Here is a 14,467-nt window from a genome sequence, read left to right on the forward strand (position 1 = left end):
GAATCAAGGTTTTGAGTTAATGGGGGTCCGGGGGTACTTTGTATTAGGATACCCACCAGTTTTATTTATGGTTAAGGATTGGAATTTGGTCTTTATGGTATAGGTAATGTTGTTCCAGTCTTTTGTTGTACTGCACCCTGGGCAGGGGCATTGCGTTTTTAGTCTTTGTAGTATTAGATCATAATCTTCACTTCAAATTTCCCACTGAGGTAGCAGGCAACCTGGGCCTCTACCACATAAGATGAGTGCTGACCAGAGGCAGTATTTTCCCGCAGCAGCTCTCTTACAAGGTAAGGAAACAAGCATTTTTTACAATGCAAGACCTTTTGTCTATTCACAGATTCATTAATATATTATGGATTGGGGTAGAATAATACTATCCATGTATCCCACCTCCTCTCAGTGTGGAATCAGCTATGTAATTACTTGTTAAGTTACAAATGTAAAAAAAATTACATTTTTAAGGTAAAATTAAATTTTTCGCATTCTCGAGATGTGCAGATTTTTCTTTGGACCATATCTACCCATTATTTGCCTATTCATGGGTTTTTCCAAGGATAAATATTCACTAATTACTGTGCTTTGATGTTATTTTCATGACTAAATACATTTTTAATACAAAAATGATTAACCAATTTTCAAATATTATTATTTAATACTGTATTGGTAAGTTTAACTAGATCAAATGATATCATATGGTAAAAATAATAATGCTCACTCTCTTACAGAGATGTATGTTTTTTATGATAGACATGATTTACTAATTTTCATATATTAATATTAATGTAAACAGATTCACGGACTCGCAGATTTGCAGATTTCTCTCTGGGGCATATCTACCCACTATTTGCGGGAAATTTGCCTATTCACGGTATTTTTCTATGAGAAATATCCAGAAATTCCTAGTTTTTTTTATCAATTTCATCATAAAATGCAATCTATGATAAAACTACTTTAAAAATACCAGGTTTTAAACATTTGTAGTGGGTTTTTCTTGGGTTTTACCTACCAAAAAAGGCCGCTTTCCTTGTTTTATAAGGGTTCCAACTATTCGCAGATTCTAACTATTCGCAGGAGCGTCTGGTACACATCCCCCGCGAATAGTGGGGGACCAATGTAATATTCATTAAAGAATTCATTAAAGAAAATAATATAGTGAATTTGTAAGATTTTAGTTTATAAATTAAAAATTAATAAGAATGAAGGATATCCCAATCTTCCCCATCTTTCTTTTTAACTCCAGGTACTAAGCCGAGATCCAGAACTGTCATAATATATCAAGTAATGTGACAGGAGGGGGAGGTTGGTTTGGTTTGGTTTTATAAATTTTAGGTGTAACACCAAGCACTGGGGCAGCAAAGGCCATTCAGCGCTTACTGTATAACTATGATACTATAAGACGTGTTATATCATATAAAGCAGGTTTATTTCTTTGAGGTAATTTACTATGTTTTGAAGCGGGGCATTTTCTCCCAATAGTTCTTCAAGTGGTATGTTATATATGTTGTTGGATCTTCGTTTTCTTTTGAATTTATTACATTCAATTAGCAGATGACGGACTGTGACAAGAGTACGACAATGGTCACAGTAAGGGGCCTGTCTTTCCTCGCCTTGCAACATCAAGTATTTGTGTGTTAAGTATGTGTGTCCTATTCTTAATCTTGTTAATATGACATCTTCCCTTCTTTGACATTGTTGTCTATTCCAAGGTTTTACAGATGGTTTAATCTGCTTTAATTTATGATTCAATTCTAGCCATTCTTTTTCCCATTTTGATTGACAGTATTCATTTATTGTTGTTTTAATGTCATTGTAAGGTATTTGTATTTTTTTGATAGACTCCTTTTTTACTGCCTTTTTGGCTTCTTTATCCACCTCTTCATTACCCTTTATGCCCACATGGGAAGGGACCCAACATAGTTTTTATATTTATAGATTTCCGTTTTACTATTATATCTATCCACTCCATTATTTCTTCAATTACGGGATGAGAAAACTGTGTATTGTCTTAGCGCTTCTAAAGCACTGTAAGAATCCGTGTATATTACAAAGGTATCGTTTGCCTTCCCCACCATAAAGGTGTGTTTTATAGCCTCTAATATAGCATTTATTTTTTCTGCAGTGAATATCGAGCATATTTTGGGAATTTTTCCTTTATTTTTATATTTTTGTTACTACAGCATAGCCTACACCCTCCTTCGACTTGGAACCATCTGTATAAATACTAATGTCCCGTTTAGTTTTTCCTGGTGTGACAGAAATTCACTCTTTAATTGTGCATCGGTTACCTTTTTATTAAATGTTTTTTCACAGATTTCTATTTTAGCATGTCTCCACGGAGGTATTTTCGGAGTGGTTATTTTTGATATGCTACTTGTTCCTAATTTTAAGTGTTCTATATCAGGTTCTAATCTATTTTCCAATGGTTTAGAGGCTCTTGGTTTATTGTCATAATTATTTGTTATGTTCTTCATATATTTGGTGTTTGGATTATCATTAAAGGTTTATTTTTTATTTTAGCTATTATATTTTAATCCATTTCTTCTCTTCTTACTTTCAGGGGATCTATTCCTGCTTCTACATACAGACTTTCCACGGGGAAGTTCTGTAGGCTCCAGTGCATAGTCTAATACCCATGTTATGTATGACATCCAGTTTTGTTAATAGGGTTTTAGAAGCACTACCATATACTTGACACGCATAATCAAGTTTACTTACACAAATAGCCTTATATCTTTTATCAGAGAGGTTCTATCAGCACCCCAGTCATTATGCGCAATTACTTTTATTATATTTAAGGATTTTCTTACTTTTATCGCCAGTTGTTCTATATGTTCTTTATATGTAAGTTTTTTATCAAGTATTACACCAAGGAATTTTATCTCATCATCATATTCATTATATCATTTTTTATGAATAAAGTAGGAATTAATTCCTGTTTTCTTGATCTTGTAAATCTGACCGCTTTAGTTTTTTGCGGTGAAAATTTAAAACCCTTGTTATCGGCCCATTTTTTTATCCTATTTATGGCTGCTTGCAATCTGTTGCTTATGTCCAGCGCTTTTTCACCACTACTATATATGACGAAGTCATCTACAAAAAGGGATCCTTGGACTTCCTGGGGGATCATTTCAATTATCTCATTTATTGCTATTGCAAACAAACACGCCACGCTTAGTACACTACCTTGGGGGATTCCTTCCTCCTGGATAAATGAATCAGAGATTTCTGCCTCCACTTTCACTTTTATATATCTTTCAGATAGAAATTCCCTAATATATTCATATAAATTGCCTCCTATTCCCCATTCTACTCAATTTTTTTTAAAATCCCTCCCCTCCAGGTTGGTATCATAATGCCTTCTCTAAATCAAAAAATACTCCTATTGTTTGTTTTTTTACCAACCATTGAATTTTGTATCTCTTGTAATCATTAAGAGGGGATCTATGGTACTTTTATTTTTTCCTGAATCCAAACTGTCTGTTTGACATAGCTGTTTTATTTTCTAATACCCATATTAGTCCTGTTATTCACCATTTTTTCAAATATCTTACTTAGACAACTAGTAAGGGCTATTGGCCTATAGCTGCTTGGTGACTCTGGGTCTTTTCCTGTTTTAAGCCTGGTATGATTAAAGATTCTTTCCAGGTTTTAGGTATGCTGTGAGAGTGCCATAATTCATTTAAAATTTCTAATAAGAAGGTTTGCTTTCATCTGGTAGATTTTTTATCATTTCATATCTAATGTTGTCTTCCCCTGGAGCTGTTGACTTGCAAGTTTCAGGACATTTTCCGGTTCTTCCATGGTGAAAGGAAGATTATAGATTTCCTGATTATTAGATTTTATTGGTATTGGGACATAATTTTTGATTTTTAATTGGAATTTTTTTGTATAGTTCGAGATACTAGATGTTTTGGCGAAGCATTTTCCCAATTCATTTGCTACTAGTTTGGGGTTTGAAAATATAGTTGTTTTCTACTTTTAATGTAGGTAATGGTTCTGGCCGATATCTACCCTGCAGTTTATTTATTTTCTTCCAGATTTCTTTGTCTTGAGTTTTAGAATTTATATTATTAATATATTTTTTCCATGAATTTCTTTTGGCTATCTTGAATATTCTTTTCATGCTTTGCTTTAAGCTTCTCAAATATGCAATTCTATTGGCATCACATTTATGTCTCAGATATCTTCTAAAGCATGTCCTCGTTATCTTCCTTGCTGCTTTACATTCCTCATTCCACCAGGGTACCAGTGGTCTAGTCGGATTGCCTGAGGTAACTGGAATAGTTTCATTTGCTTTATCATCTATTGTTTTTATTAGATGTTCATAAGCATCTATGTGGTTTGTAAAGTCAGATATTTTTTTGTTAATCACCGTTTTCTCTTTATATAAATTCCAATTTGCTTCCTCCATTTTCCTCTTCGGTATATATGTTATATTATTATTATTTTTTAGCTCAATTTGTATTGGCCAGTGGTCACTCCCAAATAAATTATTATTTACTTTCCAACTGAAATCTGTGGCAATTTCTGGGGAACATAAAGTGATGTCTATTGCAGATGAGGTATTATGATAAACATCAAATCTTGTTGGAGAACCATCATTTAAAATAATCAAATTTTTGTTATCTATAAATCTAGGACAGTGTTTCCTCTCCTGTCAGATGATGTTACTTCCCACATGGGATGTTTGGCGTTGAAGTCACCTACTAATAGGTAAGGTCTTGGTAATTGTTCTATTAGATTTTCTAAATCTTCCACTTGTAATGGTCTATTATTTCCAAGATGAATCTATTTACAAGCGACTTTCTAAAGATGGTTCCATGTATATTGAGCATATTATTTTTTTTTCCAGGAATACTTGAACTGCACATGCCTGTATTACTGCGATTATCCTAGGTTGGCATTTGATTGAAGAATGCGTTATGATTGCAGTTCCTCCTTGGCTGTTGTCATTTAAAATTAGTGTTGATTTCCACACATTATAATTTATGCCAGCATTGAGAACATTGTTACCTATTTTAGTTTCCTGTAAGCAAATGATATTTGCATTACATTCTCTAATTAATGATTTAAGTTTTCATTATTTGATACGTATCCTCTAATATTCCATTGTAAATAGACATTTTAAAAAGGTTTTGGGTTTTGTTTTAATATCTTTATTTGTTTTCCTGAACTCTGAATTTTATTGAAGTTGTATAATTTTGCTGTACTTTGTTCTTCTTTTGGTGGGTGATGTATTTCTGCTATTGTTTTCTTTATTGGCTGAAGAGTCTCAGGTGTTCTTTTTATTAGGGGTGCATTTAAATGGCTTTTGATCTTGGGTTCTATTTCAGTACTTTCTTCAATTTTATCTGATGTTTTAACTTTTTCTTTTATTTGGGTTTCTCTTTTTTCATTTTTAGTTTGCAAGCAATTTTCGTTGACTTTGTCTTCTCGGTATTCATTTTTTTCATATAGATTTTGGGTCTTACGGATTGTTTAATTTGTTTCTTGGATTTGGGTGGGGTTGTTTCAAGTAGTCTTTTTTTGTCTTTTGACTTAGCTCTTGTATTTTGCTTGTCCTCCACATTCATCATGTCTTCTTGCATTTCTGGTGTTGGTAATATATTATATAAATTTGTGTTGCTTATATGTTCTGTAGCTTCCGAGCTTGAATTTTGGGCCTTTATATTATGAGTATTTTCAGTTTGATTTATACTGTGCAATATTGTAGGAATTGGTTTTGCGCTTCTTTATTTACTACCTCTTTATATGTGTTTTTCCTTGCTGGGTCTTGTAAACCTCTTACTTTTAGTTCTATCTTCGCTTCTCTTATTGACATTCCACTCCTTTCTTGTAAGATTTTTAGTTCAGTATTGTATAGGTAATATGCGCATTCCTTCGATCTTGAGTGGTGATTCTGACCACAATTTATGCAAATTGGGTTTTCACAGTCCCATTTTGTTGTGTGGTTGTATGATCCACAACATGCACATCTTGGAGCTTCTCTACAATTTTTATTTGAATGGCCAAATTTATTACATGATTTGCACTGTAGTGGTTTAGGGATATATGGTCTTATCTCTCTCGTCTGCCCTAATACTTTAATAGTTAAAGGGAGTTCATTTCCTTCAAATTTCAATTTAGCTATTTGTATATTGATTTTTGAATTTTTCCTACTTGGGATATCATAGATGTCACAATCTTCAATGTTTTTATATCTTTTCTTGAGCGAGTCCATTAACATATTTTTATCTATTAGTTCGTCATCATTATTTGGCAGGATTATTGTACCACAAATACTATTAAGTTTATTATGCTTGGTGACTTTTATTTTTATGTTATCTATGTTCGTAATTTGTAAGTAGTTTTCTGATTGGGCTTTAGTAGTGGTTTCCACTATCCATGTATTTGTTTGCGTTTGACGAAATTTCATGTTTTCTGTTGGGTATCTGGTCAGTAAATAATTTTCCAATTTTAAATTTGAAATCTTGTTTTCACTTTCTATTGTCAAAAATCTTGTCCAACTGTCTTTCCAAAAAGTGATTCAAATAAAGCTAGCGAAGGGCTAGGCTGGAATTTTCTTTTGATAAATCTTTTTGGCCTAGTAAAAGGCTCCATGGTTGCTATATTTTGGATTGAAGTGTCCAAAAGGGTGTCCTTGTTCGTTTCCAGGGTCAGATGGTTATCTAGTGTCATGGGGTCACATGTTCCGGGGGACTGAGTTCCATAGTCAATTTCCATTTTTCCTTTTTTTTTTTGAAATTACAGAGAAACCAACTGCAAGCCATGGTAAAAACTGGGTCTCCTCTCAAAGACTTCCCCCTCACCAAAGACACACAGCAGAGACCAACTCCCATATGTCCACTCCCTACCCTACCCCGAAGGGATGGCTCTAACATAACATGATTGGCTCAAGTGTAAGCAAAACCCGCTTGATAGGACCGAGGGCATAGCTAGTATGCAATCATCCCCACGCATGTTATTTTAGAGGGCAATCCGGATAAATTGCCGAGAGTCCTACTGTGGAGACTATACCTCCCCGGATTCCATAGGCAAGCCCCCACATGTAGTCCCGCCCCAATAAATATTGATGTAGAGTCACATCAATATCCTCAGGGTCCAAACATAATCGAGCGGCGGACCAAACCACTATAGTCCCTGCCATTTGGATCAAGGTAAAGCCTAAGTTCAGAGACCCAGCTCCTACCTAACCTGCACGAGGGTTTTAGTGAAGAGAAGGAGGACAGCTAGGGGGAGCAACTGAGCGAAAGAAAGAAAGAGATTGGAAGATGTTCAAGTAAGAGAAAAATTGAGACATTTAGATTCAAACTAGGAGATAATTCTCCCAGTTCGAAAGCCCTCTTGCCCGCTACGCAGTTTCAACCATAGGTTGGAAATGCGTAACTCCGTCAAGGCAGTCTCAAATCAAGAGGGCAGGAGGGGGAGGAGTGTGTTGTGTTGCCTCCTCCCCCTCCCCCCACCACTCTCTCTCTCTTTTAATATGAGAGAATTTTTATGCTACTTGTATGTATAGTATGTTTATTAATATTTTCAAATAATAATAATATAACTGTAATTACAAAATTCATATGTGATAGTATTTTAAAGAAATACAATAATCTTTCCATTTCACTCATTTAAGTAAGGATAACACACTCTCTTTCTCTCTCTCTCAGAGATGTACATTTTTTGTATGATGAATTATTTACTAATTTTCAAATATTAATATTAATGTAAACAGCAACAATATAAATTCATTAAATAGAAAATACTATAGTATATTAATAAGATTTTAGTTTTCAAGTTAAGAAATTTTGTAAGTGGTACTAAGCTTGAGGTCCAGAGCTGTCAAATAGGAGGGAGAGCATGTGTGTTGTGTTGCCGACTAAACTTTCATGTAATTTCTCTCTCTCTTTTATTGAGATGAGAGAATTTTTATTAAACACTTTACCATTAAAAATATACACTACAGCCAGTAACACAGAGAAATACAATTGAATCCACTGAGATTATAGTATTATAATCTCAAAACAGGGAGAGAGTTACCACTAAGACATAACTATCTTGTGGAGAGATATCATTATTATTTGAAAATATTAATAAACATATTATACATACATGTACCAAGATGAATTAGAAATTATATTAATAATACTATAATTTAAGATATATTTGAAGTATAGGAGGTTATTTAAGGTATATTTGAAGTATAGGATGTTATTTAAGGTATATTACATTTGGCATATGAGCTTTCAACATAGGCAGTTATAAGCAATTTTAGAGGGGGTTCTAACTATTTGTGTAGAGGGGGGGGGGGGGGGGGGGGGTCTGGTATGCATCCCACGCGATACAGGGGTCCACTGTACTTGCCAAGTAATTACAGAATGGCAGTAACCCCCATCCTCCCCGCACACGAACTCTTAGTCATAAACAGATTGAAATAACTGTAACCTGGCTTAGTTGTTCTTTTTTCCCGAAAGAGGGCGGCACAAAAATTTCATTTTTACATATTTTACTATTTGTATTCTTTAATGTGTACATATTTTTATTATATTAAGTAGTCATTAAAGGGGCCCTGCTGATTTTCACTTTCCCCACCTCAGTGTTAAATGTATGAATCAGCTATGTAATGGAGAGGTCAGGTTCATGTGAAAAATATTAATATTTTTAAGATTTATTTTCCAAATAATTACCTCTCCATTATATCAGTTGCCCTCCCTGCCTTCCCACATTCAAAGTGGACAGAAGTAGACTGACCTATGGGTGTTTGTACCAATTGTTCCCCTAGTAGGGGTTGAGGAAAGTAGATGGATAGAAATAGATATTCATAAAAATCCTGAGTGTTGTCATTTATTGTTTCAGTCTATCAAACTACCAGTGGCACTGAAGTAAAAGCTATATAATGGAGAGGTAAGTATTTAAAAAAATGTATATTTAAATTTACTTAAATATTTTTATTTATTTAGGAAACTGTTCATGTGACTGCTGTTTGAAAGGTATGAGGGTGAATTGTTATGTTTGGAATTCACAGCTTTTATTGAAATTTGGATGAAGTGGTGAATAACTAAACCGGCATAACAATGCTGTAATTAATTGCCAATATTTTTTTCTTTTCTTTTTCCAGCATTAAACAAAAGTAAAAAAAAAATTGTAAATATTTTCATTCAGTATTCACAGTACCATACTGTACTTCAGTTAGCAAATTTGTTTGCAAAGCAAAGGGAAAGGAAGGAATTGACATATTTAAGAATGTGGTTTTCACTGAATTAGTCTAAATTAGCATTCAACTTTCCATGTAGAGATTTTTCTGAAATTAGCATTGAACCTTCTGCTATATGTAAAGAATTTTGGGTATGTTATAAGTTTTCAGTTCTGTATTTGTTTAGTTGTCACTCATCCAGTTTTTAAAATGAGTACATTAAATAAAACTATTGCTGACATAGACTAAGTGTAAATTTAACGTAAATATTCTCTTGGTATCTGTAATTATACAATGTTCTACTAATAACAGGGCATTTATATGTTGTATCATCACTGCTAACAGTGTATTTAAGTCATTTTCCCATGTGGTCAGTCACTCTAGATGCCAGACTGCTGAAAACTGATGATTGTGCAGAGACTGACATTGCTTATGTTTTGAAAATAATAGATGAATGGTTTTATGAGGCAACCTGTTAGCATCATCTCTTTGGTCCACCTGCACCCACTTTCAGCCTTTCACTATACCTCCAGTTGCCCTTATTATCTTCAGTCATGCTGTCCAACCTCTCTTGGTACAGCTGGGATTTTCTTCCTGTTCCACCTACCTTTAGATCCTAATGCTACTTCATTTTTTGGATCTCTTGATCTTTTAGACCAACAATCCCAACTCCCTCTGTGAATGGCTGAAAGTGCTCCACTGCATAGTACAATAAATGTAATAAGCTACAAAGAAAGCTTCATTTACGCCCATGAAAACATTATTAAAATGGAATGTTCAGTACCAGGAAGGATAGAAAATTAGAAAAATAGGATAACCTCACACTGAGAGAATAAAGTGAAAAAGAAAACCTGAAGTAGTACTTCACACACAAGAAGACTAAAGAGCAAGCACAGATTGGTATTAAAAAATTCTTTTGGTGCTTTCCGTAAACCATTTCATGCTGATGACATTTTCAGCAATGATCTTAATGGTATCGAGAATTCTTTGTTGAGATACTGTAGTTAATCTTGCACTAGTTTCTGCAGCAGGTGTTTGTATAGACGCTGGAATGAGAAAAATGAATTTAAATGCACTTGTGTTTTCATGTGTAAGAACGCACAAAGGTCTCTGGATGTTGATAGCTGGCTTTTTTTTTTGGCCATTTTTGTCCAGGTATTCAGAATTTTTAGAGGCGTTTGCTTTACAAAATTAAAGTAACCATTTTTATAGCCTTTCACTATTACAGATCAGTTTTTGAGGAAGGACAGTCGTTCATACACTGAAGATCCACCACACAAGATCATAGAACCTTCTGAATTGGCAAGTCATCAATGAAGGAAGAGTCTTACTAAATCAGTACAATATTTAGCTTTCTTGTGAGAATTTTATGATTCGAGGTATGGCAAATAATGCATGGTGATATTTAAAGGGCATATGATACAGCCTGGGATACTGTACACTACTTTTAAAATGCCATGTAAAATGGATACAAGAATCCATCTGCCCTTATTTATATAAAAATTGTGGAGGTTGCACATTTTAAGTAAATATACCATATATGCGGGCATTTAGGGCGACCTTTTAGCCTTTAACAATCTTCCCCAAAAGGGGGGGTTAATCTTAATTTGATAAGCTAACCTCTGAAGTGTCAGTAGTTGTGTCATAGTTAACTACTGTCACAATTATATAGACAATGTAAATAAAACATCTGTAATAATGGTTAAAACCTTGGGTAATTCAAGTGAATCACTAGTGACACCATTGATAGTGCAAACAAATCAACTGTAATTACCGTAAATAATTACCATAATTAGATGTTACGATGAGGAAGCTCTCACGTTGTTACAGGTATATGATCTCTAGCCGTATTCTAAAAACCAAAAAGCTATACAAACCTAAATATTCTCTGGAGAAACGTTATCCTTTGCAAACGTTAAACTTATTGCAGAATATAAACATTGGAGCCATACGCCAATTGCATTTTATATTGTTTACACTCAAAATCTCAGCTGATTGAGTACTAGGTAGCAATATCTGCATTGCCATTTGCTGTTAGAGATGTAATTTGGAGATACTTATTAATTTGGGTTTAAATATTAAGTGTAATTTCGCCAGTTCTGGATATCACTTTTGCCTGCTCCGTTATTCATTTCATTTAGTCTCGGCTATAACCTGCAGCTTCAGTTTACTGGGAATCTTTCTTCAGATCTCCACTGCGGGAAGAATGAGTAAAATTGTATTTTATTTTTACCTGTGGAAGCCAACATTGAGAATCGGCCAGTTTTAACTTGACAACTTTAAGCAACTCGATAGTTACAGCAAAATAAATGCTCGATAGTTACAGCAAATGACGTCGGCAATCGGCTGTTAGAGAGGAAGAGAGACATTATTTCCCTAGTTAGGTTGTTATACTGACAGATATCCATTAGCAAATCTCAAATAACATGTTGTATTTAGAATACTAATGATGATTTTGATAAAACTTTTTTTACTTTATCTAACCAATCATATTGCATGTATTATTACCATATTATTGCATTATAATATGAACAAAGCGATATGCCATTTGCATTCTGATTTTTTTACATACGGTATTCTGATTTTTTTACATGATTAAAATAATCAGCTAATTTTGTTTTATAGATATCATCACTGTCTTTAGTTGCCAAATGGAACTTAACTCCTTAACTCAGTGATACGTTTCTTTCATAAATTATCAAGGGATGCATTTCTTTCGTAAATTATCAAAGCAGTTTAAAAATTGCAGGTACTTTATAAACGTGGTACATAAAATCAAGTACATGTGTGCTTTTGCCTCCAAAACATTTTGCAGTATGCTCATTATTCATAGTTCCCAGTCATGCTTGACTTACGGGACTTTTTTTTTTTTTTTTTTCTTTTTTTTTTTTTTACTAAAGGCCAGTATTTCCCGAGTAGTATTTTATAATCAAACAAGGATTCTGTGATACCGATAGTTTCCCAGTTATCCTCAATATCCGGATTCTTTCTAATTTTAAAGAAATGCATTCATGCGGACCTACTTCCACCCAGTACTATTCCACTGATAGTGACGTCACAAGCATCAAGCATTTGTTGTGGTGTACCGTTTATTTTATCCAAAGGAACAATACAAAAGTATTTTTTTCTTAAGGGATTTGCCAAACATTTTAAAATCTTGAAGATACTGATTATACACATTTTTAGTATGATAAGTCCAACAATTATTGTTTTGTGTTTATGTAACTAATTTACATCAGCTGATTGATTTATTTAGTTTAATAAATTGTGGGTCGTCTTATATAGCGACACATCTCTAAACCTACATTTTTACATTTACCCGAAGATGGAGAGGTCATCTTAGTTGCCAAGTTGCCTTATAAGCTAGCATATACGGTATATGTAATATAAATGTAAAAAAAAATGCTCGTATTACATACTGTAACAAAGCATTTTATTTCAGTCACCAAATTTCTGTTATTGGATATGCATTGAAGTATTATGACAGCGACTACTAGTACAGTACACTGATAATTGTAAGTTTTTTGTTCGTTTATTTAAAAAATAACTTATTCTTTATCAAGTTCATTGATTTAAATGTTTCATGTTATATAATTTATAAGTATTTCTGAAGATTGACATTTAGCAAACTGAAAAACTTGAACATATTACACTGTAACATACTGTATTAGTTAAACAATAGTGGTATTTTTTTATAAGTAACTTACCAAGTAGTAATTGTATAACTATTGGTTCCTTAACCTACGGAAGCTTAAACATTCAAAATTCACGCAGTGGCGCTTTTTTCGTTTGTGTGTAGGTGAACAGTCCCCCCGCCCACTATCCAAGACTTAAGAAAACAAACTAGCAAAGAGCTCAATTCATTTCCTGCCGTCTTCCGACTAACATTGGGAATTTTCCAAAGCTTTTTGATTGGTTTTTTGGATGGCTGTTTGCCAACACTTTGTGAAGTATTCAAGATTGGTTGTTGTGGCTTTCTTTCATCAACTGATTATCCCTTGTGGTTAAACTTCGAGTAGTTTTCTTCAGGTTAAAAGTCAATATGTAAGATACTAGCTCATCTAGCGTTTGTTTCTGTTCTGAAGGTTGTAAAACTAGGCTAACAAAATATACTTACAATTCCGAAGGCTTGGCGCCTGCTTCCAAACATCCACCGACATTTCAGACGCCTGACTCCTACTGTTCATTCGCCTTCGCTTTCTTCATTACAAGAGGATCATTCTTTATTATCTCCTCTCTGTCAGTTAGCAGAGCTTATAGGCTTCTCGATGAGAACTGGTATAGTTCCTGAAACCAAGGACAAGACTTTATCCTCGATCTCTTCAGAGAAAGTGGTGGTTGTTCAGGACTTAATTCCTTCCTCTGCTTATTTCACACTTTAGAAGTTTCTACTGGACACTTTCCTGGACTGTTTCATTCCTGCTACATCAACTTCTCAAGCTTCTACCTTCTTGAAGAGGAAGCATTCTTCTAAATGCATCAGACTAACTAAATTAGTCTTTTCCTCTTCCTCCAAGAAAGCTCTTTGCGAAGGGCATGATTGGCTAGCCTCTAAGCGGGGACAAGCTACATTTGCTTTTCTGCCCCCATAAACTTATGAAAATTAAGTTTATGTTCTATGTTACCAGAGAAGTTCCTCCTTTGGGAGTCTCTGCCTCCTCCCAAAGGGACTTCTCTGCCTTGATAGACTACTCGCAGTCCAGCCTTCTCACCTGCAAAAGCCATGTTTTCCTCTCCTGAACTTGACCACCTTATTTTTAATATTTGTAGTGTTCAAGATTTTTAGTTTTTTGGGTACATGATGAACCAAAAATAATTTCTTTTCAGTTCTTCTTGATTGGGATGTAGGAGCCTTAGTGGGAAAAATGGAAGAATGCCCAGTTCTCGCTGAAGACCTTGCCTCTGATTAGTTGGGTGTGCCGTCATGTGCTGACAGAGTTGTAAGAGATGGCTCATCAGAGCTCACCTCTCTTTTCAATAGGAGTGTTGAAAAAGAGGGAGCTCAGGTGTTCTTTTACTTTGAAAGGGGTATCAACATCACAGAAGTCAGCTCTTCGTTTTGCCCCTTTGGATAAGGCACACCTCTTCCCACAAGTAACTGTTAAAGGAGATTCTTTCAGACTTGCAAAAGAAGTCTGTGACGGATCTGTTAGCTCAGTCCATCAGACATCCAAGACAACCTACTCCTTCGACCTCTTCATTGTTTTCTCCATTGCAGACCCAGCCTTTATGTTGTGGAAAACATTAGACATAATCAAGACCCAAATCCAACCTGTGACCTCC

The 14,467-nt window shown here is 34.5% G+C and overlaps 1 long non-coding RNA gene across 1 annotated transcript in view; it reads left to right on the plus strand.

Annotated features, from left to right (window-relative positions):
* Positions 1–12,694, plus strand: part of LOC135215258 (uncharacterized) — a 27,361-nt gene extending 14,667 nt beyond the window's left edge. Inside the window, exons 4-6 of the long non-coding RNA XR_010314634.1 lie at positions 4,642–4,716; positions 8,848–8,895; positions 10,413–12,694. This is a non-coding gene — a long non-coding RNA (uncharacterized LOC135215258). The remainder of the gene's footprint in view (positions 1–4,641; positions 4,717–8,847; positions 8,896–10,412) is intronic.
* Positions 12,695–14,467: the final 1,773 nt, after the last annotated feature.

The sequence above is a fragment of the Macrobrachium nipponense genome, chromosome 5 (genome assembly GCF_015104395.2).
Source record: "Macrobrachium nipponense isolate FS-2020 chromosome 5, ASM1510439v2, whole genome shotgun sequence".
Classification (NCBI taxonomy): domain Eukaryota; kingdom Metazoa; phylum Arthropoda; class Malacostraca; order Decapoda; family Palaemonidae; genus Macrobrachium; species Macrobrachium nipponense.